This window comes from Arvicanthis niloticus, chromosome 25 (assembly GCF_011762505.2).
Source record: "Arvicanthis niloticus isolate mArvNil1 chromosome 25, mArvNil1.pat.X, whole genome shotgun sequence".
In the NCBI taxonomy this organism is placed as follows: domain Eukaryota; kingdom Metazoa; phylum Chordata; class Mammalia; order Rodentia; family Muridae; genus Arvicanthis; species Arvicanthis niloticus.
In genome coordinates, this window is record NC_133433.1 from 32,178,626 (window position 1) to 32,205,092 (window position 26,467).

Here is a 26,467-nt window from a genome sequence, read left to right on the forward strand (position 1 = left end):
AGAAGGAATAAAAGAAAAGAAGGAGAGAAGAAAGGAAAGAATAGGAAGGAAGGAAGGAAAGATGGAAATGATGGGAGGGAGGAATGAAGGAAAGAAAGTACAGGAGAGAGGGAGGGAGGAAAGAGGGAGGGAGGGAAAGAGGGAAGGAGGGAGGGAGGGAGGGAGGGAGGGAGGGAGGGAGGGAGGGAGGGAGGATCATTAAAGCTGAAAGCTCCTTAGGATAGATGCTGAAGTCGTCATTTGGCTTCCACACACAAGTGCCTATGTAGGAACACTCTCAGAGATTGGGTCATTTGAACAAGTCCTTACTTTTTTGTTTGGATGATATTAACCTAGGCTAGGCCTAACATCACAGCAATCTTCCTGCCTCTGCCTACCAGGTGCTGGCATTAAAGGTGTGTATCCCTAAAGCTCTCTTCATGTATTTATTTTTAATTAAAAATAATTGAATACTCTGAAGGCAACTGAAGTGCTTCTTAGCAGCACCAGCCTCCGCAGTGAGGCTTGTTTGGTTGTTGTGTAGCAAATGACACGGGCATTTTTTGAAACCATATTTTTATCAGGTTACAGTACTACTTCCTAAGAGGGAGAAAGGTTGAAATTTGAAACGGGCGACACTTCACTAAATTAATTTGACAGGTTCAATGGTCTGAATTTGTAAATGACACAAAACAGCTACTACAGGACAAGGAATGCCTGACTCTTGTTACTCTGTGGTTTGTGTTTCTGTGACCAAAGCCATTGTAAAAAGTGACTACAAGTCCAGTACGGCACATTAAGTGCCTTTTTTGTTTGTTTGGGCTTTTGGGGGGGAGGAGTTGACCATGAAGAACAGATCAAAAGGATGCCCTGTAGTCATGGCTGTCCTTTATCTCTGCTTCTGTAGTTATTAATTTATTGGGCAGAATAACGGTATGGTACTTTTTTTCTAGGCTCATGATTCTATTACTTTTTAAAAAATTGTTTGCTGTCCAAAACCCCAACAGTAAGGCTAGATGAAATCAGCCTTACTTTGAAATCAGTCACTTTGGTCATGATAAAAACTTTGAATTAAAGGTGACATACAGGACTCACAGTGCCGTGAATTTAAACCCACGCCCCGAGGTGTCTCGCCTATGCATGAGCAGGAACAAGCTACAAAGGACTTCCCTGAACAGCATCTCTACACAATGAACGCAGAGGTAAAACTTTAAAAGGATGGAAGAAAATTGTTCTCTCACTCTGACGACTGCCTATTCTGTAACCTGTTCTCCCAGATCTCACCTGATACGTTGGTACTCTTCATTGTCGTACATACTCAGTAACCTTTAGGAGCTGTGCACACAAAATAGTAAAAATGGATAATCGTAAACGGTGAAGCAAAAGCTTGGCCAACAACTGTGTTCAGAATAGTAGTACCCATGGCCACCAGTGTACACTGATGGCCATCTCACATGCCACACAACTGATTTCTGGAGATGGCTTAACCTGTTGCTCAAAATGACTGGATGGGACACCACTAGGGTGCTTGGATTATTTTTGTTGTTGATCATTTGGTTGGGTAGGTTAGCCTGGGAGCAGGTGGTGGCTGACATTGTTTGTTTGTTTGTTTGTTTGTTTGCTTGTTTGTTTGTTTTTGAGGCAAAGCATGATGCTGGCCTTAAACTTCTGATCTTCCAAGTGCTGGATTTCCAGGTGTGAATTGCCAGGCCCAGATACAATGAATGCCTCTCCAGTTTGTCAGTTTCTGGCTTTCCTTCTCTTCTCTCCAAAGGAAGGCCTCTGCTGTGAAGCCCATAGGTCTGCACTTAGCCAAACCCTAAGGCAATTTTTTTTTCAACATTTGAAAAGCACTGAACCAAAAATGAACTCAAAGTTCTCCACATTGCCTTCCATCCCTTCCAGGACACGGCTGACTTTGTCTCTTCGGACCATAACACTGGTGCACATCTTCAGCCCTATGAAACAGTTTTCAGAGTCTACATAAGACAGAAATATACGAATGGTCAGTACCAAGGAATACCCTAGCAGGGCATCCTTATGCTTATTGGGACTCAAAACCACCCCAGAAAGTGCATTTCCCAAAGAGTGCTAGTGCCTCAGGTCCATGGGAGTGCCCTAATTGAGACATGCTTCATGGGGAAATTGGATAATTAAAGAGCAAGTATTCAATCAAGTTTGCTTCTTGATTGAATCTACAAAGTACTGAGAAATATACAGGGTGCTAAAAGGATGTGGGCAGCGGTGTTCATTATGGCGAACTGTAAGAAATGGACTCTTTTGAAGTTTGAGTTACTTTTGGTGCCTGGGCGTTAGAGGCAGCATCACAGACTTGGCAGCCACTCTTTAATGTCCCTGGTCCATCCATGTTTCCACATTCCTTTCTGCTCCCAGCAGCCATTCTTTTACCCTTGTTTTAACTTCCTCCAAAGGATCCTGTCAGGACTTTTGCTGACTTGAGGCTGATACGGGATGATCAATTGTCTCCTGGAGGCTCACATGCTCTTTGTCATTCCTGGATTTGTGAATCAAGGGAGCAGGGAGTGTTTTACAAAGTTGTTTATTTTTTCTTTGTCATTCGACTTTTTATTTATAGGACAGAAACACAAAATACAAAATATTTCTTTTACATGAGTTTACATGTAAACTGAGGTCTCTCTCTCTCTCTCTCTCTCTCTCTCTCTCTCTTTCTCTCTCTCTGTGTGTGTGTGTGTGTGTGTGTGTGTTGTCAGATGTCTTCCTCTAACTAGTGCCTCCTTACATGTTGACCACGGGTCTCTCACTAAATCTGGAACTTGCTGTTTCAGCTTGACAGTCCTGCCAGTCGATGCATCCTGCACTGTGCCTGGCTCTTCCATAGACTCTGCAGGTCCAAATTCAAGCCCTTGCTCAGGCTTTTATGCAGAGCCCTTTACCCGTCACGCCATGCCCTGGAGCTTTCACTGCAGCTTAATGTATTTGGAATTTAGGTTCTTAGACAGCAGGCATATAAATAATACCAGACACTTTGAGGATACTGTTTGGGAAGTCAGATTTGAATGCCATCTGGAGAAACTGGCTGGGCAATAAGAAACGCAAAGAATATAAAGTCAGTGATACATCACAACCACCACTACCAACACAACCTCCACCAATACTATTGATGTGTATAAAAAGATAAATGGAGAAGGAATATATTTTAGTGGATCTGTGGTGGAATATGGGAGAAGAAGGTGCCTCGGCAGGCCCATGCTGAGGCATCTCTTCCCCCTGAGGGACCAGCCACATGATGGTATAGTATAGAATACAGTTTATTCAGGGTATGGGGAGGAGAGTTTAGAGGCAGAGAAAAGCAGAGAGAGAGAGAGAGAGAGAGAGAGAGAGAGAGAGAGAGAGAGAGAGAGAGAGAAACAGGGAGACAGAGAGACAGAGAGAGACAGAGACAGAGAGAGACAGAGAGGCTGGCCATAAGCACGTGGAGAGAAGAGGGGAAGGGAATGGGGAGAGAGGGGAGAAGGGGGAAAAAGGACACAGAGGGAGCAAGGGAGCAAGAAGGCAAAAGCAAGAGCAAGAGAGAAAAGGAGGTGGGCGAGCAGCCCCTTTTATAGTGAGTTAGGTACGCCTGGCTATTGCCAGGCAACTGTGGGATGGAGCTTACACAAAATGCTAACAACTGTCATCACCTCTACCACCAACCACCTCTGTCACCACCAGCCCCTCTATCTCCAGCAGCACCACCACCACAACCTCTACCACAATTTCCACCACCGTCACCACCGCCACCACCATCTCAACCTCGACCACCACCAGCTCCACAACCTCTGCTGTGACAGGCATGTTCCAGCTTTGCTAATTTGCTAATCTCAGTCTTCTTCAGATTCAAACTTCCAGTTTGAGTGCTAGATTAAGCTGGCTCAACTGTGAGCCACGGTGGATCTGGAGACCTTGTGTGGGGCAGGGAGTTTGCTCTGCCTCTGCCTGCAGCACCCAGACTTAGTTACAAGAGAAAGTGTTACTGTAGACCACTAGGGGACTGAAAGAAAATCAAATACCAAACTAAAGAAATATACAGGAAATAACTGTATGGAACACTGGCTACTTAAAACCTGCCAGAACCTTCTAGAAACTAGGAGAACACTGCCCCCTAAAATATCATCTTGGACAAAGAGAACAGACTCCAGCTGATGCCGGCTTAAAGCAAAGGAGCACCTTTCAGTCTGGACAACGGCTGAGGAGGTGAGCCTCCGCCAGTTGCTGCCTACACACCTAACGTCCAGTCTTTGAGTGCAATTTCTAGTAGTTTCAGAGGCCGCTAACTCTGTGCTACCGGGGAGTGGGACAGTTGCCAGGCCTCTTGGAACTGTATCGGCGGTAATGAAGAATCTGGAGTGACATTTGTATTCCTCCCTTTGGTTATCAGGCTATAGAGACAACAGATCCCAAGGTATTGAAATTTTCTCAAGACTCTAATTCAGAGAAAAGAAAAAGGCTGGGAATCCAGTGCCAGCCACAGGGGGAGCTGGTCTCTGAGATTGAGGTTCCGAGTATTTCTGACTTGTTAGACTGCCACCCAGTAAAAAGTAAAACCGAAACAATGATAATGGTCAGGACCACACCTTGACCATGACTTCTTACTTAGCCACACATTCCCCTCGACCTCTTAATTACTTTTCCTGTTGCTAAGATTAAAACATCCTGTCAAAGCATCTTCCAGGAAAGGGGGTTTACTTTGGCTCACACAGTTCAGCATTACATAACAGTAGAGAAGTCACAGTCGCCAGAATATGAAACTAATCACACTTCATTCAGTCAGAAAGCAGCAAAAGGAGAAAATGCTTGCCCTCAGTTCATGTTCTCCTTTCTATACAGTGCAGGATCCCAGCCCAAGGAATGATGCTAGTCATATCAGGGGGACTCCCAACCTGGATCAGTCTAATCAAGACAATTTCCCACAGGTACTCAAAGAGACCTATCTTCAAGCTGATTCTAAATCTCATCAAGTTGATCATTGAGATGAAACATCACAATTTCTAGGTGAGGGATGACTAAGACCGAGATTTTAACACCTTCATGGCTGTGCAGGCTCTGAGCTTAACAGCTGTGGAAACAGCAGTGAGGATGGGACCAGACATCAAGGGATGGGCAAACACAAAGTCCTTTCCTCCTCTTGCCTCTAGGCTCTTAGCATCCTTTATAAGCCAGAAGTCAGTCAGAAAACAAAGGCATAATTTGCATAAACCCTTCCCCAGTACCACAAATCTAGGAAGAGCATCTGGGCAAGGGCTGAGAGGCCATGTCATGATCAAACCTGAGGCCTGAAGAATGTTGAGGTGCTGACCAAAGAGCAATGCATACTGGGAGCCAAAAGAAACATGCAAGCCTTAACAAATGAGGAACAAGTGGCAGCCAAGTGTGCCTAAGAATCCTAGGACTGATACCTCACATCTGAAGCAGAAAATTATTGTCTTACGTGAAGGCGAGAGGTTTACTCAGCAATAGTTGGGGGACATCTGAAAGTCACTTTATCAACTCACAGCAAATGGAACACAGAGAGAGCCCGCCATAAAGAACTGAATATTGATAGAGCATTTGCTGGGTAGAGCAGAAAACCACACAATCTCCTTAGAAATGATTGCAGTAGCCCTGGACTTGAAAATCTGGGTTTGGAACACAGCAGACTGAGAGTCTAAAGTAGTGGCTCTCAACTTCCCTAAAGAGGTCACCATGCTGTGACTAAGACACTTCCTCATGCTGTGGTGACCCCCAACCATAAAAGTATTTCCATTGCTACTTTATAATTTTGCTACCATTGTGAATCATAAGGTAAATATCTGATATACAGGATATCTGATACATTACCCCTGTAAAAGGGTTGTTTGAACCCCAAAAGGGTCGAAAACCACAGGTTGAGAACCATTGGTCTAAAGCGTCTGTGAAATTCCCACTGAAAGTTTGGATCAGGAAATGCAGATGGTATGAGAACTGGTCAGGAAAAGGATGGAGAGGCCACCAGCTAACCAAGACAATCAAACCCAAGGAGGACATATTCAACACAAAGAGGGAGACCTACCACACTCTACAGCTCTGTACTTGCTCAAATTAACTGCACAACAGGGTCCCCAGTATCAGCAGAAGCAGTTTTAGAAGATGCATTGAGTTCTAAAAGGATTTCACACCAGAAGGATCTACAGCCTGCTTGGAACTTCAGGACTCATGTTAGCTTGTGAAAGAATCTCGGGGTCTTGCTACAGGAAACACACATTTAACCCACAGTTTCCTTGACTTACTAAAAACCAAGAAGCCTAGTTTCCAAAGCGTCACCCTAAGCTTCTCTTCAAGATCACACTTTGTGATATGCTGTCAAATGTTGCCTGTAAACAGCATATAATTTCTCATTCTCTAGGAGAAATTCATTTCTTCACCCTTTGTCTTAAAAAAACCGAAAACTTCTCCCCAGATTGTTTCATCAAACTATCCAGAGTAGATGGTTTCAGACCAATACTTGTGGACAAGAGTGGCTGCAAACACTAATCCAGGCAAAACTACTGCTACCTTCTTGGGCCTTGGCCACTTTGGAGAGTGACCACACAAAGCCTGTCGAATATTTCCTTGTGAGATCTGAAGCCTGAGACACAGAGGCAGCTAACAGCAGCTCTGTCTTTCTGGGGAGACTGGACTATTCTTTATCTTTCCAAAGTTGATTGGCTTTCAGAAAACCAAAAATGGCAGTTAACAACAGCAAAGGAAAAAAAAATCCTTGAGAAAGATTATTGATTAGCCTACCATATCTCCTGCCTACAGAGAAGTTGGCAGAAATCGGTGTAGACTTAGAGAAGGTTGAAAGACCTGATTCTATGGTGAGAAATTAGACACACACTAAAGACAACTTTAACATCCCGAAGTAATTTTACTTCAGCTGAGTAGTCCGAGAAGAGTCTGTCTCTACCTGTCTTGGAAACAAAACAAAAAGAAGCAAACAAGCAAACAAACAAAAGGCCCAGATGCATAACAAAACCTCACAAGTCTTCTTGGTCTAAAATCCTTTCCTGGCTTATCAGTCCCTGGATTTTTCTCAGACTAGTGAAGGATGCCAAATATGTTCTGATTTTGTGGATCACAGGCAAGACTAATTTCATTCCAAAGGTAAAAGCCCTTTTGTGTTTGCAGGGCTATATAAAAATAAGCAAATGTCAGCTGTGACTCAAGCTTCAGACAACACTGGAGGGAGGGAGGGCCACCGTAATCTCAAATACATGTCTTTGGAGTAAGAAGCTCTGTAAACACCCCCAAAACAATTTTTATTATAATTATTTTTATTTTTATAAGTATAACTACATTATTTCTCCCCTTCCTTTTGGTCCCCCCAGCCTCTCCCAAATACCTTCTTGCTCTCAAATTCATGGCCTCTTTTCTGTAGTTGCTGTTCCATGTAGACATATTTACATATATAAGTATATACATATTCCTAAATATATTAACACAGTGTGCTCTGTCTGAATGTTTCCTGTGCATGTAAGGTCTCAGGGATGGTCACTTGACACTCTGTAACTAACTGAGGAGCTTTGCCCTTGAAAGGATGATGCCTTAAATCTGATTAGAGAGCTGTTGGTTACTACCAATGTATGCATGCCACTACTGCATGCTTGGTTATCATGCCATGCTGGTCACAGGGGTTCAGCTCAGTAGGATTATTCATGGTTTCCCTCCCTTGGACATTTCCTGCTAACATAAAAGCTAGTTCTCAGGGGCACAGCTATCAGGTCAGATCCAGTTCAGGCCATCTGTCCCCGTATCTGAAGTGCATGGTGTCTTCAACAATAGGGACTTTTCTTTCAGCTCTAAGAGGCAAGCAAGGGCAACAGCAATAGTCTGTAATGTTTGGAGAGTCTCTGACAACCGTGACCAAGAACGCAAAAGGGACTTCTCATGTCTGGGCTTGGCATTTTTTTTTTTATTACACAGCCTTAATTAAATTTGAGGACCTGCTGGAGACAGAGCTGCTCCTCCTGCTTCTCCTGTTGATGACCTTCAGACAGCTCTGAGAGGAACTGTTCTCAGCTGGCAGCCAAAGCCCCCTGAGAGCTTCTGAGCTGTAATGACTCCCAGAGCTGTGAGGTTCCTCAGAGTCTCTCAGCTGGCATCCTGCTACCACTTGTTGGTTTCCTTTAAGTCTCCTGTAAAAACCTGCTCTATGTCATTTTATCCAGCGTGAAAGTTGATAATCCCACGTTGATAAAGTACCCTATTTGTACTTTTTACTGTTTGAAGGAGGATAGGACACGAACTAGGTGGGAGACCAGTAGCTTCAACAGAGGCTTTCTATGGTGAGTGGGTTTCTGCCCAAGATGACAGGAACCCAGTTATGAGGACTGTGAAGGGAGAGCTGTTAGGCACAGGTGGGGTTCGATATCAAACATTTACAGTTGACAAGATGTCTTCAGTGGCTAGTGATGAGAACAGAACTTTGAAAGGCGACTTTGGGGAGAGGGACCTTAATATTTGCTCTTGGCCCAAAATTTGTCCTTGTTTCTGTCCAGGCTGTAGACCAAAAACAACAGGAAGTGATTGGGGCCTCGAATTCGGGTCTGGTTTCTTGTTATGTTTCCTTTGTTTTTACACAACTGTCTGGAAGTTTGAGAGTGTGACCTAAACTCCAGTCCGTAGGCTGCAATAGAGGAACACATGGACACTGTCTTGTCATCGTTCTATTATGAAGAAACACCGTGATCACAACAACTCTTATAAATGAGAGCAGTTAATTAGGGGCTGGCTTACTGTTTCAGAGTTTTAGTCCGTTGTCATTATGGGATGAAACGTGGTGGCAGGCAGACGTGGTAATGACAAAGTAGTTGAGAGCTACATCTTGATCTGAGAGAGATGGGGCCTAGCATGGGCTTTTTAAACTTCAAAGCCCCACCCCCAATGACACCTTCCTCCAAAACAGGTTATGCCCCTAATCCTTCTCAAATAGTGCCACTCCCATGTGACAAAGCATCCACACACCTAAGGAAGGCATTCTTATTCAAACTACCACAGATACCTCACAGTAAGCCAACTGGACTGACTAGCTCACCCCCATGTCTCAACCCAGAAAATCCATATTAACCCCTAGACAATGACTCTGCGGTAGTGCATCTCTCAGGACCTCCTCTTACTACACTGGAACAGTTTTTTTTTATTCCCCAGCTCTCAGGTTCTCATCCACAAGTCTGTAATCCTCCTTTCTAAGAACCCTTGTATTGTTCATCAAATTTATTTTTTGTTTTTCTTACATCCAAACCATAGTTTCTCCTCCCTCCTCTCCATCTAGTTCCAGTCCCCACCTATCCTCCTCCTCCCATCCATTCCTCCTTCTATGTTCAGAAAAGGGCCAGCCTTGATGGATATCAACCAGCTATGACATAGCAAGTTACAGTAAGACTAGGCACCTCCTCTTCTATTTAAAGCTAGATGAGACAACCCAGTGGGGGTTGGGGAGAAGGTCCCAAAGGCAGGCAACAGGGTCAGAGACAGCCTCTGCTCCCACTATTAGGATTCCCATAAGAAGATCAAACTACACAAATGTACCATATGTGCAGAGGACCTAGGTCAGTCCCATGCAGGCTCCCTGGTTGGCCATTCAGTCTCTGTGAGTCCCTGTGGGTCCAGGTTACTTGATTCTGTGGCTTTTCTTCTGTTGTCCTTTACATTTCTGGCTCCTACACTTTTTCTCCCCCTCCTCCATGAGATTCCCCAAGCTCCTCCTAAGGTTTGGCTGTAGGCCCCTGCATCTGTTTCCATCAGTTGTTAGGTGAAGCCTCTCTGATGACAAGTGGGATAGGCATCAATCTAAGAGTACAGCAAAATATCATTCATTCCTTTTTTTTTTTTTTTTTTTTTTTTTGACATTTGTGTGTAGTTCTGTCATAGATCTCTGGGCTCTCCAGCCTCTGGCTCCTGGACCTCCAGGAAGTGTCAGGGGGTGGGCTCCTTCTCAGGGCATGTGTCTCAAGCTGAACTTGTCATTAGTTAGTCACTCACACAATTTCTGTGCCACCTTCACCACAACACATCTTGTAGGCAGGACAAATTGTAGGTCAAAGGTTGGTGTCTGAGTTGGTGACTCAGTCCTTCCACTGGAAGTCTTGCCTGGTTACAGGAGATGGGCTGATTCAAGCACTGTATCTCACATTACTAGGAGACTTAGCTGGGTCCCCTCACAGATTGCGGGGAGTTTCTATTACCCTAGGTTTCTAGCTCATCCCAGAGATGCCCTTAGATTCCAGTCTTCTCTCCTAGTCCTCTTTCCCTCCATCCCCCCTACACCTGATCCCTTCTACACTTTTACCTACCCCCTCCCACACCCCAGTCCCCTCTTCCCTTCCACCTGAAAGATCTGTTCTATTTCCCCTTTCCAGGGAGATTCAGGTATCCACCCTTGAGTCTTTCTTGTTACTTAGCTTCTTTGGGTCTGTGGATTCTAGTAGTGTTGTTCTTTGCTTTACAGTTAATATCCACTTGTGAGTATACGCCATGTTTGTCTTCCTGGGTCTGGGTTACCTCACTCAGGATGATCTTTTCTAGTTCCATCCATTTGCCTGCAGATTTCATGATGCCATTGTTTTTAATAGCTGTGTGATATTCCATTGTGTAGATGAACCACATTCTCTTTATCCACTCTTCAGTTGAGAGGCATCTAGATTGTTTCCCATTTCTGGCTATTATGAATAAAGCTGCTATGAACATAGTTCAGCAGATAGTCTTATGGTGAAGACCCCCATACTCGGGAGACCCTTCCTCAAGTCTCAGGAAATCATGGCCACCCAAAGATCACAAGAAACCATACCTGGATGCAATCAGCAGAGGTTTATTAGGGAAGAAACCTGGCAGCCAGCGGTCTCACCACGCACTCGCATAGGAGTGGGGTTCGACCCCAACATCCAGTCCGTGGAGGGTTTTAAAGGGAAAAACCACAAACCAGGGGAGTGGGAAGGGGGGTGAGGGGTTGTCAAGGATACATAACATAAGAATAGTGAAACATTCCAGAGAAACCTACCCTGAATGGTTTACCATGTCACTGTGTCCCACCCTGTCATTTACCAACTATTTCAGATTAACTAACTTTACTTCTTCCGGCTATAGCCCCACCTAGGTGGCAGCATCTTTATCTGTAGTCAGGAATGTGTCTTCCTGCCTTGGGCCTCTCCCACCCATAGGCGGGCCTACTGCCTGAGCTTTGATTAAGGGAATAATGTCCTCCACCCGGAATGTGCCCCGGAGAAAGTGAAGGCCTGAAATCTTATTTTCAGTTCCTTGTTCTGGAACCTGAACTTTTCCTGCTCAGGTCTAAGACAAAAACTCTACACATATTTCATAAAATGGTCTTTATAATTTTTCACTCTACAGTGGTATGGTGGAGCATCCTTTGTTATATGCCCAAGAGTTATATAGCTGGTCTTGATTTCCAATTTTCTGAGAATTTATTTCTAATTTTTTGAGAATTCGCCATATTGATTTCCAAAATGTCTGTGCAAGTTTGCACTCCTACCAGCAATGAAGGAGCTCCCCTTGCTCCACATTCTTTCCCAAATAAGCTGTCACTTGTGGTTTTTATCTGAGCCACTCTGGCAGGTGTAAGATAGAATCTCAGAGTCATTTTGATTTGCATTCCCCTGATGACTAAGGATATTGAACATTTCTTTAAGTGCTTCTCAGCTATTAGAGATTCCTCTGCCAAGAACTCTCTGTTTAGAACTATACCCTCTTTTTTAGTTGGATTGTTTGGTTTGTTGATGTCTAGTTTCTTGAGTTCTTTATATATTTTGGATATCACCCCTCTGTCAGATATGGGATTGGTGAAGATCTTTTCCCATTGTGTAGGCTGCTATTTTGTCCTTTGATGATGTCCTTTATGTTTCAGAAGCTTTTCGGTTTCATGGAGTCCCATTTATTCATTGTTTATCTTTGTGCCTACACTAGTGGTGTTCTATTTAGGAAGTTGTCTCCTGTGCCAATGAATTAAAGACTATTCCCCATTTTCTCTTATATGAGGTTCAGTGTATCTGGTTTTATGTTGAGGTCTTTGATTCACTTGGACTTGAATATCGTGAAGGGCAATAGATATGGATACATTTGTTTCCTTCTATATGCAGACATCCAGTTAGACCAGCACCATATGTTGAGGATTCTTTCTTTTTTTTCTATTGTATATTTCTGGCCTCTTTATGAAAAGTCAGCTTTCTATAGGTATGTGGGTCTTTAATTTGATTTGATTGATCAACCTCTCTGCTTTTATGCCAATGCCATGTGATTTCTGTTACTATTGCTCTGTAGTACAGTTTGAAATCAGGGATGGTGACACTTCTGGAAGTTCTTTTATTGTACAGGATTGTTTTAGATATTTGGGCTTTTTGTTTTCCCATACAAAATTGAGTATTATTCTTTCAAGGTCTGTAAATAATTATGTTGGAATTTTGATGGAAATTGCATTATTCTGTAGACTGCTTTTGGTAAGCTGGCCATTTTTACTATGTCAATTCTTTGAATTCATGAGCATGGGAGATCTTTCTATCTTCTGGTATCTTCTTTAATTTCTTTCTTCAGAGACTTGAACTTCTTTTCATACATGTCTAAATTCATTCTTTAGTTCACATGTGACAAAGAACCCAGAAGCTACCAGCCCAGGGTGGCTTTGGTGGCCACTAATTTTTTAGGGCATCCAGCTCCCAAGCTACTGGTCACCTGAAGTGAAGACGCCTCTGTCATCATCAAGAAGCCACTTTTCTCCTCATGTCATGACTTCACTTGATTGTTTATTCTAAAGGACCTAATGAGTGAAATTAGGCAGAGACTGTATTCATCTTCAACTGCCTGGCAGGAGAAGAGATACGATAAAAAAAACAGACAGTTGTGATGATCTGACAACTTATAGACCATATTTCAGGATAGGCCAGAGCTCAGATATTGGGAGCTTAGGTGAGTGGCACTATACTTTGTGTAGGGTTGCTTAGTCAGGCCCATGTCTTTCCTTCTTTTTAACATTAAAGCTCATGTCAAGTCCCTAAGGACACATGGGCAGGGCACTTGACCTTTATATTTGTTCCTCTTTCCAGTATGCCCACGTTACGTAAACCTTTCCTCCACTTTTCCTTACTGCTTGTCTCTTTAGTTTGAGTACAGGGGATCGGTATCCAGACCTACCTTGTGTGTTAAGGATTCCCAAGCCCAGGCTTTGGCCCTATAAACTCTCATAGCCATTATGTGACTTGTCTGGAAACGGGCAAGGATAAGGGTCTGGGGTGGTCCATCTAGAATTCCTAATTTTAGAGACCATGTGTCTTCCTGGTCACTCTACACCCCACCTGAAGATCATCGCTATCTTAGCAAAAGAAGTTTAACACAACATTTGGAAGAGAAGTCAGTGTTTCACTTTTAAGTTTTAAGAAGTTTGACATTAGGCAAATGACTTGCTACCAAGACTGATGACCAGAGTTGATGCCTGGAATCCCTGTGGTGGAAGGAGAGAACCAAGTCCTGAAAGTTGTTCTCTACCCTCCACAAGAACACTGTTGCATTTTGGGACACCTGAACACACATGGCAAATACTTACATAAAAGCATTTGAATACACATGAATAATATAAAAATAAATCTTTTATTAGTGACTATGAAAATACATTTTATCCTGAAATTTTTTTAAAATAAGAAACCTTTTTTGAGTTGTTGGTCACGACTGTCCAAGAGAATCCCAAAACATACAGCTTATTGTTGCTGCCCTTAGTCATCACCTAGATGGAAGGGAAGTCCCTATGGTGGATACCATGTACTTCAGAAACAGGCTCAGAGAACCCTAAGTTGGAACAGACCTAATGACCCCTCCATGAGGACTAGCATGATTTACCAATTAGATGCAGAGCTGTGAAGACCAGCCCCGATAGATAAATCAATAAAATAATCCCTCACCTAAGGCTCAATATGAAAGGGCAGGCAAAAAGATGGTAAGAGTCAGAACATTAGGGACTGTGAGATTGTGTCTCCTAGTAATATCACAAGCTACACCCATAAAACCTTACCAATATGGTCTCCCAAACACGAGCTGAACAAGGACGACACCGATGTGTCAGAAGCCAGGACCCTCGCCTCTTACCCTCACCCCCTACTTTTCCCCACCTGCACAATGTCCCCTGCAGCTTCATCCCCCTGGCAACCACAAGGTCCTGCTTGATAGTTACAGATAGACTTATAGACTGAAAGCAGTGTACCGTATCTTTTGAGAATAGCAGTTAGACTGTCATTGTTTCAGGGCACAGGCCAAGAAGATTCTGTACTTTCCCATCACCTGGATCCCTCTTACCCCTCCCTTTGCAAACTGTATTATAAATAAGCGCTTTGTGCCCAAATATATGACTCTTGACAAGCATTTGCTTCCTTGAGTCCTTTCCCCTGTCTCGCCCGTTCTTCTTTCAGGTTGTGGTCCTTCTTGTGTCTACGAATTACTAGGCCCGCGGGTCGGGTCACTGATGGACATGCCAAAGTAAACAGAGAAAAGCCTGTGAGGCCTCAATCCTCCACAAAGAACTACAGGCAAACAAGAAAGGGTGAGAGCTGAAGTTCTCCTCAGGAAAGGGCATACTAATAGGTTGTTCAGTGCAAATGGTCATCCCTGAAAACATGCACACAGTGGCATTATACAGACTGAATAGGTTGTATTTAGGAATATATGTGTGTATACATATAAATTATGCATTTAATAATAATTAGTAGAAAAACAGGCCATAAACTAGAAGGAGAAGATAGAATGGCATATGGGAGATTTGGGGGAGGAAGGGGAAGAGAGAAATGTTGTAATTATAATATCCAAAAATAAAAATGAATAAGAATTTAATTTTTAATTTAGGATACCACTGGCATGACAAATTGTCAACTTACATGCATTAGGTTAATTTCTTTTATGAGGAGATAAAGCAACATAATCTTTATTACAAAGTAATTTTTAAAAAACAGATGTTAATTTTTAATACATTGAAGTATATTATGTAATGCATGTAAATCATAATGTATTTATATATTAAAGAAAGATTACATATGCATATATTGAAAAATTATATCCCTCTGAAAAAGTATGAGATCCTAGCCAGGCATGGTAATGTCTGCCTGTAATTCCAACATTAGGGAGACAGAGGCAGGAGGATAGCGAGGTTCAAGTCCTGGAATATGCAAAAAGACTTTGTCTCCAGAAAAAGAAAATAAAGACCAAGAAAGTAATCGTGTCACATGTCACAGCATGGATGAACCCTAATGATGCTGAGTGGAAAAAAAAAAAAAAAAAAAAAAAGCAATGACAAGGCAAACACTTTATGATCCACTCATGCAAGCACCAGGTCAAACTCACAGAAACAGAACCAAAAGGCAACTGCTAAAGAGGATGGAACCAGGCATGAAAGAACTCAGGCTTCGTGGCATTTCCATTGCAAGATGAAAAGCCCAGTTCAGTAGTGTTGAACTTCACACTTACAATTGTCAGCAGGATGGTTATCTGTCTGTCTGTCTGTCTGTCTGTCTATCATCCATCTATCTGTCTGTCTATCTATCTATCTATCTATCTATCTATCTATCATCTATTTCTCTATTAAGGTTTTTGAGACAGTCTCACTATGTATCCTTGGCTATCCTGGAAACTGCCATGAAACTGGGCTGGGCTCTAACTCTCAGAGCTCCACCTGCTTATGCCTTCAGAGTGACTGCTGGGATTCAATGGACACATCACCACAGCAAGTCTAAGATGATAAATGTAATGGTTTGGGGGGAGGGAGGTGTTGGTGTTGGTATTGTTTTAAGGTTGTGGGGTCATAGCTATTGGATGAAGAACTGACCACAGAGCAGACATGGAAGCTCACTTGGGAGCAAAACAGATAACAAACAACAAAGTACAAGAGCTGAATGCAGGGCGCTACACTGCACATTGGTGACGGTCATACCTATCCACCAGAAGCATCTTTTCTGCAGTCAGCCCATGAGCGGGGCAGCTGCTGGGTGGGCCAGGATGCCTGCACCTCCAGGTGTGTGGTGATGATGCCCTTCAACCCCAAGAAAAGCCACCTTGCTCAGTTGAGGTAAAACAAATCAAAATTAAAAAATTCTTTCATTTTTGTTGCTTATTAACTGGTTTGTGCTTCCTTCCTTCCTTCCTTCCTTCTTTCCTCCCTCCCTTCTTTCCTTCCTTTCTTTCTTTTTGTTTTTTTAACCACACATAGTAGGATTTCAAATTTATCCTGAATGTTCTAGTCTGAAACAGTTTCCTAAAGGACACATGAAAGGCTTTATTAAATAGTATAGGAGCCCAGGCTCCATATTCGGGGCCCAGCACTGCAGGGTCTCCCAGAGATGTCTGAAAAAAGGCTATTGAGGTAAAATATTTTTTAGAGTTACAAGGCAGAGCATGCTGTGAGTTTTCTATATATCACCTGTGGTCTGTGGTCCTCCACTTTTTAATCAGTTTCACTTGACCCATAAAATCCTGCCTTTTTCCACAGGATTTCAATTCTGAACGCTGAAGTCACAGATGGAAAAGCTCATTACTGCAAGCGAGGTTCACCCTCAAGGTACCTTTTGCTCTGGACCAGTCAAGAACCCAAGCATGGCTAGGTTTTTTGTTTTTGTTCTTGCTCAGGTGTATGCAATTTTCAATACTTTATAATGTGGAGGAAGATTTTCAGCAGAGCTTACTCAGTCCTGTTACATGGTAGTGAAACAGGACTTGTAATTCCACTGTCTAATGCCCTCCAGCCTCTGTGCTCCTGTTCAACGGATGAGCAAGCTAAAACTGAGGCATGTCCACAGAAGCAGCAGAAGGACTGTTTCATTTCCATGCTGTGAATGACAAAAGTCCCTCTTCAAATTGTCTTTCTACCAATTGTTTAACACATTTGCCTGTTGTGAATTTCATGGACTAAAAGACTTGACCATGACCCACCTTACAACTGGATCAGTGATGACCAATGACCCTCTAATCCAGTGGTTTCCAACCTCTGGATTTATACCCCCTGGGGGTCTCATATGAGAGATCCCACATATCAGGTGTTTACATTACAGTTCAGAACAGTAGCAAAATTGTAGTTATGAAGTAGCAATGAAATAATTTTATGGTTGGGGGTCACCACAACGTGCGGAATGGGATTAAAGGGTCACAACGTCAGGAAGGTTGAGAACCACTGCTCTAATCTTTTGATTTCTAGTCTACTTGGGCTTCCATATTAATAGGATTATAAAATTAATATTAGTTCATAGCTTCCATTACCACTTTTCTTCCATTATATTTGCTCATGCTGTCTAGTGAAGTTTTCAGCAAAGACCTAAATAAGAGTATTATTTTTAAAAGATTGAAATTATACTAAGATTCATTCTTGGTATTTTCTGCGGTTCTTGATACTCTTTGGAAATTAACAAAGGGAAGAGGAGTGAATAGTGGGGGAAAGAAAAAGATGGCGTTCCTTGAAGACAGAGCTGGCTTCAACACTACTCAAGCAACCTACAGGACTACTTCAGCCTTATTTACACTGGTGAGAATTTGATGTGTTCTAAAGCTCATGTGGCAGTCCCAGATTTTACCTGCCCAATGACTCAGGTCCCTGTGAACCCCTGATTGTTATGCCTAGGGTGGGTGGGTCACCTCACCACAAGCACCAGAAGCTCTAGCAAATTAGGGAAGACTCCTTATGAAATCTTCTTTGAGACTTAAAAAATCCCCCCCCCCCCAATAGTGAAGAAACTTAGCTTTGGCCTTTAACACATGTGTCTAACAGAAACAGCAGACATTCAAATGGAGAGCAGCTCCCTGTGAGCCGAACAAGGGAGTTCTAGTAAGCCATGCATGAAGAAGAATGAAATCACGTGTTGTCTGAGAGGGGGGAAAAGGAGGACCTGAAGCCATCATGTTAAATTAAAAAGGAGAAATATTGCTTGTCTTCTCTCATGGCATGAGTCAAATTGTTTTAAAACTAGATAAAAGTATGGGGGAGACTGTAAGAGAAGAGGCAGGAAATAGTGGGGGTCAGAACAAGAGAAGGGTGTGTGAGGATGACTGTAGTCAAAGGACACTGTGTCCCTGTATAGAAGTATCATAATTAAGCACATTACTTTGTGACTGATGTACACTAATAATTTTTCCTTAAAAAGAAAGGAAGTTTTATGATGATATTACATGGCATCTCTCCAAAGTTCCTTGACCCAGGCTTGAAATAAATTAGCTCAACTTCCTCAAGACAGAAGACTGTAAGAAATCTTTTACAAATGTTTACTCTTTGGTACTTCTAATGATTTCTGGTATCAATAACAGAAATAAAAAAGCAGGACATCTATTTACTATATATGATATATAACCCATTTACCATCATATTATATAATAATCATAATGTACATAATATACAAAGTTAGTTTTATTTGTTATATGTAATATGTACTTAGACTGGCCATTGTCCTTGGTTCCTGGGAGGTAACCTCTAACTCTTTAGACTTTCTTGAGTGGTAGGAGTGTCTGATACTCCTGGGCTCTCAGCCATACTTGAGGTTTTGTCAATAAGATGACTCAGAAGTAGGCCTGGCCCCATCACAAAGACCAGCTGCATCTACGTGACAGAACCCTAATAGAAACTCTTATCTGACCCAGTAAGTTTCCTGGGTGGCAGTGCACCTGGTGGATCAGGAGGATGACCACTGGGTACACCAAAATTTCATGTCCTCCGTAGTTGTTTGTCCTCTTGGCACAAGCTAGTCATCTGAGAAGAGAAATGAGGAACTCAGACTCAACTGAGAAAATACCTCCATCAGATTGCCTATTAACAAGTTGGTAGGACATTGTCTTGATTATGATTGATGTGGGAGGGCCCAGATCATGTGGGTGGTGCCATCCCTGGGCTGGTGGCCCTGGATGCTAAAACAAAGTAGACTGAGCGAGTCATCAAGAGCAAGCCAGTAATTGGTGGCTCTCCACCGTCTCTCCTTCAGTTCTTGCCTCCAGTTTCCTGACTCAGTTGAGTTCCTGCTTTGGCTTTTCTCAATGATAGACTCTGATCAGTTATGTAAGCTTCATAAACCTCTTCTTCCCCAAGTTGCATTTAGTGATGGTGCTTTTATTACAGCAAGAAAAACCCAAACTAAAAGAGGCCCCTCCTGGAACATGCCTGTGTATATCAATAGACTGACTGCAACTATATTCTCTAAAATCACAATATGCTAACACATTTCTAAGTTCTGTGAGTCCTTCAAAAAATTATAAGACATGGTAGGATGGTGTAAGCCCCAGTTGTATATTACCCAGTTTTACAGAAGTCTGGCTAGCCTGGAAATCCCCATGCTTAAGGCTAATGTCTAAAGTTCCCACAATCTAATATTACCTCTGGTCTTTAATCCATCACTGTCCCCACCAATCTCAATTTTCAGACCTATTTGCTGTCTCAAACATAGGCATCTCTGAGGAAAAAAGGGGCTCAGAAATATAGAGTTCTGTGTCTTTAACAGGTAGAGTCCCCGAACTCATTCTGTGTGCCCAAAACTGCATTTATTCTTTCAAAATAAGAGGCTCCTTGACCTGTATGGGAAGACATAGCAAGCCAAGGAACTAGAATTCTAGGTTATCATATCAAACACACTGAATATTCATATGGCCCCAAATGAAATAAGATTTTGAGTTGGGAAAAAATATCAAAATGCGGTCTCATAATTTTGTTCTTGGAAATTTATCATTGAATGATTCCTTTACTATTCCTTAGTTTATATCTTCTCAGCAACCATGCGTCTGTTTTAGAAAGATATTTGCTTTTTTTTTGGGAAACTGAAAAAAATCTAACCTACAAATTTGTTTTTAAATGAAACTATTATGAATTGTAAGTTTAACAATTAATGCCATTGACAGGATGGTGAACATATCACAAGTTCTAAACCAAGCAAATGGCCCTGGACATGGACCCACAGGCAGCAGAAATACCTACCCTGGAGTCAACAGGCTACTGTGGGTCTAGACATTAGAAGAGCTGTAGACCAAAAGTTGGCAATCCAGTCCATTCTGTTGGTAGAAATCATATCCACCATACAGATTGACATATATCTGGGAAATCTGAAAATGGTCGGATTAAACACCCTCTCCAGAGACTATGCTAGAATTCAGTCCCCAGTATAAACATAGTAAGAGATAGTAGCCACTTTGCTGAGCCTGGTGTGGCCTTGGTGGCAACATAGTGACATGGTTCCTGTCCCTGGAACAAGGCCCCAGTGTGAGCCTCCACAGTGTTCATGGCTGCTGTGTTCATAAGGCTTGTTTGTGTGATAATGTACATATTTTCTGGAACCAGCAGTGGAGGAGTTCTCCCTGTTAATGTTAATGATTCCATTGTAGCGCACAGCCTCGCCGATAAGGAGAACGCCACACTCAGGATTCTTCTGACAGCATTTATTGAACAGCTCTCATGATGGTAAGGTGGAGGGAAGGACGCCGAGCTCAGAAAGCCTGCTTAAATAGAGCTTTGGGAGATGTGCAGATCCCTCATTGGCTCAAATCTTTCATCCAATTGTCATACTCGGTTTTCGCGCCATGCGCAGACGCATTCTCAAGTAAAGCTTCCGTGAAGAACCAGGAAGCAGAAGCCGGCGCCATCTTATAATGGCGAATGCGGCTCCTCACATCTCCCCCTTCCTTATTAAACTGCAACAACAATCGAGGACTGTTAGGTTGCCGATCTAGCCCACCGTTCTACCGATAGGCGTTCAAGGCAGTTAAACAGTACGAGACCCTCCACACCTTTTATCCCGTGCAATGGGAACCTGAGCCCTGGGAAGTGTGGAGGACCACCACTAGGATACCTGGTGCAATGGGAACACGAGCCCTCAGGATATCCTGTTAAGTGATGGTGTCTCATTGTTTAAGCAGATTCAACCAGGCTTGAGGGGATGTTCCCTGCTCCACAGCAAGCAATGCTTTCGTGATCACCACCTTATCCTTTTGATGTTGTTGTTTGAATTTGCAGAGCAACCAGAGGGTAAGCAGCACTCCCCCAAAGATCATGCAGCCAAATAACCCTACCCCCACCCATTCCTTAAAGTAAGAAAAGACCGAAGAGATTGACTTTTAGAAGAGGAATGAGGGGAAGGGTAAATTGATAAGTCTCTGATGTCTGTCTTAACTGCATCCAGCTGGAAGTCCAGGGCATCAGTGAACATGCAGGTGATAAGATTCATTCTCCAAAGCTGTGTATTCTTCAATATACAAATCTCAAAACAAGGTTTAGTATCAAGATAATTATTTTGATTCTCTGGAATCTAGTGTTCTGGAGGCCTACCTCTGTCATGTCTGATCCATATAATTCTGGAAGACATAACTACTACCTTAATGACCTCATCAGAAAACACAGAGAAAAACTTTTTCCAAATCAGCCTTTCCTTAAGCCAGTAACCAGAAAAACCTTTACATTGAGTTTTTATCCAGAAAAATATTATACAACTCAGAATCACACCCATTTTGAAAGTTAAATCAATTAACATTATCATTCTGCTTAGTTCTCTGTCTAGAGCAGCCTTCTATTTATTCCTCGCGTCTTTAAAGCCTTTTTCATCTATTTTTACCCACTTATTTCTTGCCCCATTTTTGTTACTATACAATCACCTTTGTTTCAATTCCGAATTCAGCCAGCTCCTTCAGTTGACTAGTTCTCCAGCGCAGGAGTGAGGATGACCACTTCCAATTCCCGTGGTGTCCTTCACTGTATCCCGCTTACTGGAGCTCTAACATTGAGACTCTGTCAGTTGACTGGTTCTCCAGCGCAGGGTGTCTTCCACTGTATCCCGCTTACTGGAGTTCAAACGGTGAGACTCTCCGCGCCGTCGGTTCTGAATCCTCTGCGAGCCAACAGGGTCCTTCGTGACTGGTCAAAACTCCGAGACGTTCGGCTTCATCCCGGGTTTCAGTTCCACTTGTGAGGTGCTACCTCACCGATAAGGAGAACGCCACACTCAGGATTCTTCTGACAGCATTTATTGAACAGCTCTTCAAGATGGAGAAAAGGGGAAGGACGCCGAGCTCAGAAAGCCAGCTGCTTAAATAGAGCTTTGGGAGACGTGCAGATCCCTCATTGGCTCAAATCTTTCATCCAATTGTCATATTCGGTTTTCGCGCCATGCGCAGGCACATTCTCAAGTAAAGCTTCCGTGAAGAACCAGGAAGCAGAAGCCGGCGCCATCTTATAATGGCAAATGTGGCTCCTCACATTCCATGATAATTAGAAACATCACAAGTCCAGGAGTTGAGGGTGTGTCTATATCTCAGCAAAATGGTAAACACGGGGATGTTCAGAACAGCCCTTAAGGCTATGGAAAAGAGTTCTAAATACATGAGTTTGAAAATATAGAATTTCTCAACTATGCAAAAATAAGGATACAATATGAATTATATAGGGCTTCATGAATCTAAAGGAAGAAAAGCAGCTGAGCTGTGAGCCAACTTGTCAGAAAGACACTAAGGACGGAGACAAAGAAATTTAAGGCATGGTGATTGTAGATCCCACCCAGCTAAGGTTTTTATTTATGTTTACAAAGGCAGATAAATTCCTGAGTTCAGGGTCAGCCTAGGATAGTGCAAGGTTAGGCCCAGGCTGGGTAGAAATAGTTTCAGGGCAGGGTCCCACCCAACTAGTTTATTGTTTGTGCTTAACAAAGGCAAGCAGTTCTCTGAATTCTTTTGCAATGTTAAGAAAAATGTATGCTTGCTGTCTCCTAAGAATTAAAGGCTGTAAATGACTGGATTGATATGTAAAATAAAAGATTGGGCCTGTGCTCTGTAGGAGACGAGCTATTCCAAGAATTTTCTTCAATAAAAAGAGAGAACTGCTTGGAGATGTGACACAAGCAAGCAACACGTGGACAGAGATCTCTTAGAATAGCAAGCAAGCAGAATATAGACAGAGAAATATTCAGAGAGAAAGGAGAACATAGAGAGAAGCAGACTGGAAAAGCTGTATCAAGCAGAACACAGGTGGTCAGCTTAGACCCATGAATTGACTTCAAGTTGTTTTTTTCCTTTTTTTATTATTTAATTCTTTTTTTATTGGATATTTTATTTACATTTCAGATGCCATCCTTTTTTCCCATTCCCCCCACCCAGAAAACCCCTATCCCATGCCCCCTTTTCCTTTTTGCTTTTATACGCTTTTTAAAAATGTTAATCAAAGGCTTTATAAGTTTGGTAATGCTCAATCAGAAGTGTAACCTAATACCCAGCCTAGATATATCAACTATCTTTGACTGGTGGAGACTCGTGAACACAAGTTGTTCTTTTCACCACTCCCAGACACCCCTTTCTCAGAACCCCTCTCCAAGCCAAGGCTGGTCCTTGGCACAACTTTTAAGAGTATTGGGTTGTTGCCAGGGATGAATGCTGTTGTGAGCTGAGATTGTTGGGGGCCAAAAATGTTGAGAACCTTACTGCCCCACGTTTGGGGGCCAAAATGTCTCAGACTGTGCTATCAATATTGGAACCCACACTGCCAAAGGGGGCTAAATTGTTAGAGCCCGCACTGCCCCAAGCTGTTCGGTCCATGGGTCGGGGTTCAGCAAGAGAGAAAGTGAGGACAGACACGAGGAATGGAGACCAGACAGAGTGTGATTCAATCCCGTTTATTCTTCAGTCTCTCTTCCTAGTCTAAGTCCCAAGTCTTGAGTTCCTAGTTCCTAGTTCCTAGTCCCTACTGACTCCAAGTTCCAAGTTTCCAGTTCCAAGTTATCTGCCTCAAGTCTCAAGTCTCAAGTACCTCTTCCAAGTTCTCAGTCTCATCCAAGTACAAGTGTCTAATTCCAAGTGTCTAATACCTAATTCTCTTTCCAAGCCTTGAGTGTCTAATAATTTCTTCTGTCTGCCTCTCTTCTTTTATATGTCTCACTTCTAAGCCACGCCTTTAAGTCACACCTTTAAGTCATGCCCTTAGGTCTTATCTCTAAATCACAACTTTAAGTCTCACACACCCAAGGGAAAATCCTGGGTATCTAAAACAAGATGTTATCAGAGTGTGCTCAGCTGTTGAAGACTATTGTAAACAAGTCTCTTGTCAGGGTATATGACTCAAGATGGCTACAAGGATGATAGCCACCTTCAGTCAGCTCCCCACAGAATGCCTTTCTCATGGGACTGTATGTGCTAATGTAGATCAGGTCATTGTGGTGTAAGGCCATCCCTCATATCTTGTCTCCTCTTCGTTCCCATTTATTCTACTTTTCTGCTGTTCTAACACAGTATGAAACCCTCACCAGATGAAGCCATTCTGGGACCCCTGGTTTCAAGAACCATGAATAAAATAGTTTATTTTATTGATTATCCATTATCTTACATATTCTGTTAGAGTGCCAGAAAAATCAACTATTATACCAAGCAAGGAGGAAGACTATTCCAGAGATGGGGAGGAGAGGAGAGTTCTAATTTATCCAGCCCAAGGGAGCTAGTCAGGCAAGTTCAAGCCACTGAATTTCCTAGACTGGGTTGGAACCTCCCTCCCTCTCTAACTCTCTCTCTGATCTAAATTTCACAGTGTGTCTGTGTGTGCATGCGTGTGTGTGTGTGTGTGTGTGTGTGTGTTTCTTATCTCTTTTTTTCACAGAACATGTACTTTATTGAATCCACTATGGACAGATATGTGAGTGTAACATTTGCATATGTATGGAGTAATGGCCAGGACCAAGACTAGAGTTTGGGGCAGCTATAGACAGTGGAACACACAGCAAGCCTAGAAGGTCCCAGAATTTGTTATCTACTGTGAGATGTTGCAAGATGGCTATTTTCTAGTGCCATAGACAATGATGACAATGATGGCCATAAGGATAGTGAAGATCAGGGAGCTGATGTTCAGGTACTTGGTGGTAGAGGCGGTGGAGGCGGTGGAGGCGGTGGAGGCAGTGGAGGTGGTGGAGACACAGGCCTAGGACCCAGTTACATCACACACCATCTTCCTGTTTCTCAACTTTACAGAGTAGGCATACACTATGAAACCCAGGCAGCAGAAGTTCATGAAGAGTGTATTAAACAGTGATTAGACCACAGGTATGAAGGTCTCAGCAGGCATGTTGATTGTGGTGGATGTTGCAGAGTTGAGATGTGAGTTTGTTCCCCCCCCCACACACACACACCCCAGCACAACCACCTCTTGCTGCTCCTTAGGCATCTCTTGGCTTTGGAGGTTGGAAGAGTTGTTGTGTGTATGTGTGTGTATGTGTGTGTGTGTGTGTGTGTGTGTGTGTGTCTCTGTGTGTGTCTATGTGTGTGTGTGTGTGTGTGTGTGTCTATTTGTCTGTGTCCGGGTATATGTGAGTGTGTGTCTATGTGTGTGTCTCTGTGTGTGTGTCTGTGTGAGTGTGTGTGTGTGTGTGTGTGTGTGTGTGTGTGTGTGTATTTGTCTGTGTCTGGGTATATGTGAGTGTGTGTCTGTGTGTGATGTGTGTGTGTGTCTGTGTGTGTGAGTGTGTATCTCTCTGTGTGTGTGAGTGTGTGTGTGTCTGTGTGTGTCTCTCTCTGTGTGTGAGTGTGAGAGTGTGTGTGTCTGTGTGTGTGAGTGTGTGTCTCTCTGTGTGTGTAAGTGTGTGTGTGTCTTTGTGTGTGAGTGTGTGTGTGTCTGTCTGTACGTGTGTGTGTGTGTGTGTGTGTGTGTGTGAGAGAGAGAGAGAGAGAGAGTGTGTGTGTGTTTGTGTGTGTGTGTGTGTGTGTGTGTGTGTGTGTGTGTGTGTGTGTTTCTGCCTGGTTCATCTGGCTATAATATTCTCAACTTCATGCTTAAGAATTTAATCTGCATATTGACTGTGGCTCTCAGATGGAAAGACACTGAAGAACAAATAAGCAAATGCCAGCATCCTGTGTGGACACAATCACAATGATGGCCATGGAGTGAGAACGGTTTTCAGAGTACATCCTTTTCTAAACAACCAATGTGTAAAAGCTTGAGTGCCACAGTTGCCTAAAAAGTTAAACGCTGCTCCTACTGATGCCAGGCAATATAGCTGCTTCTCCTTGTGAGCTCAGACTTTAATGGCTGTGCTATCTTTCCAGTCCCAGAAAAATGTAGTCAATTTCCAACATAGTTACAGAAAAATAGGAAGGGCAAGAAGAGGACTTGGTACCAGCTCTCCTCAAGTTCCATGGACTTGCACAGGCAATGGCTATGTGGTCCTATTTCCAGTGCTTGATCCCATGAGGAGAAAAACAAAGCACTCTGCTCCCCTTTAAATTCTATCCCCAGTACTTGGCTGATCTGAATGTAATCATATGGTTCCAGCCTGAGTCTTCTAATGAGTTCATCCTGAAGAGAGAAAATCATTTTGATCTACACTTAGTAAACTTTCGCCTTTAATCAGCGTGGCTGCCTTTTATTACACAGCTTGGGTTTTTCTAGTCTGTCACTCTGGCTACTATCACACTGTAAAAAAATATTTAAAACATTTTAAGTGGACATAAATGACTAGCTTTACTTTCTAGGAGTTGACTTTTGCCTTTTCACTTAGCTGATTCC

The 26,467-nt window shown here is 42.9% G+C and overlaps 1 pseudogene; it reads right to left on the reverse strand.

The window, feature by feature from the left end:
- Positions 1–24,742: 24,742 nt before the first annotated feature.
- On the reverse strand, positions 24,743–25,129 carry LOC143438408 (interferon-induced transmembrane protein 1 pseudogene; annotated as a pseudogene).
- Positions 25,130–26,467: the final 1,338 nt, after the last annotated feature.